Genomic DNA, 624 nt, shown 5'->3' with positions numbered 1-624 from the left:
ATGATCATTTTTTTTTTCTTTTTTTAATGGTAGGGGGAACAGGAAGAGAAAATACAGAGGAAAGAGAAATAAACACATGTTTTTGACAGGTTGGCTTCATGTCATGATCCCTCCCGTGCTGGTCCCAGGAGTCAGGGCCACAGGTGTGTGCCACCACTCCCAGCCTGTGTAGGGTTGGGCTGGAAACCAAACCCAGGCCTCTTGTATGGCCTCAGCCGCTGAGTAGCAGTGCCTGCTTGAACCACTGCAGCTGGGCCAGTCGTGGTCGTTTCTCGGAACGTGTCCTCCGTTACATGCCCTCCCACGCTATGATGTGCACAGTCCTCCACTCGACTCCCACACGGCCCGCTGCGTGATCCAAGGCCGGAACCCAACTTGAGAATCACACTGGGCATGCGTGTGTGCGTGTCCAAAATCTCGAGGAGACTGGAGGACAAGGGATTGCCGCATGGCCATCTCCCCTGAGGGGTGATTTCTCACTTTCCCTCTGTCTCTCTCTGGCAAGTACACATGCTCTATGGCAAAAACTAAAATATATATATATATAAATATATATATAAAGCACAGGTCAGGAGTCACTATTCCATTGAATAATAACTGCTAGGATGATGAAGACACGTCTCT

Source organism: Tupaia chinensis, unplaced genomic scaffold (assembly GCF_000334495.1).
Source record: "Tupaia chinensis unplaced genomic scaffold, TupChi_1.0 Scaffold000054_1, whole genome shotgun sequence".
Taxonomy (NCBI): domain Eukaryota; kingdom Metazoa; phylum Chordata; class Mammalia; order Scandentia; family Tupaiidae; genus Tupaia; species Tupaia belangeri.
This window is presented reverse-complemented; position numbering follows the sequence as displayed.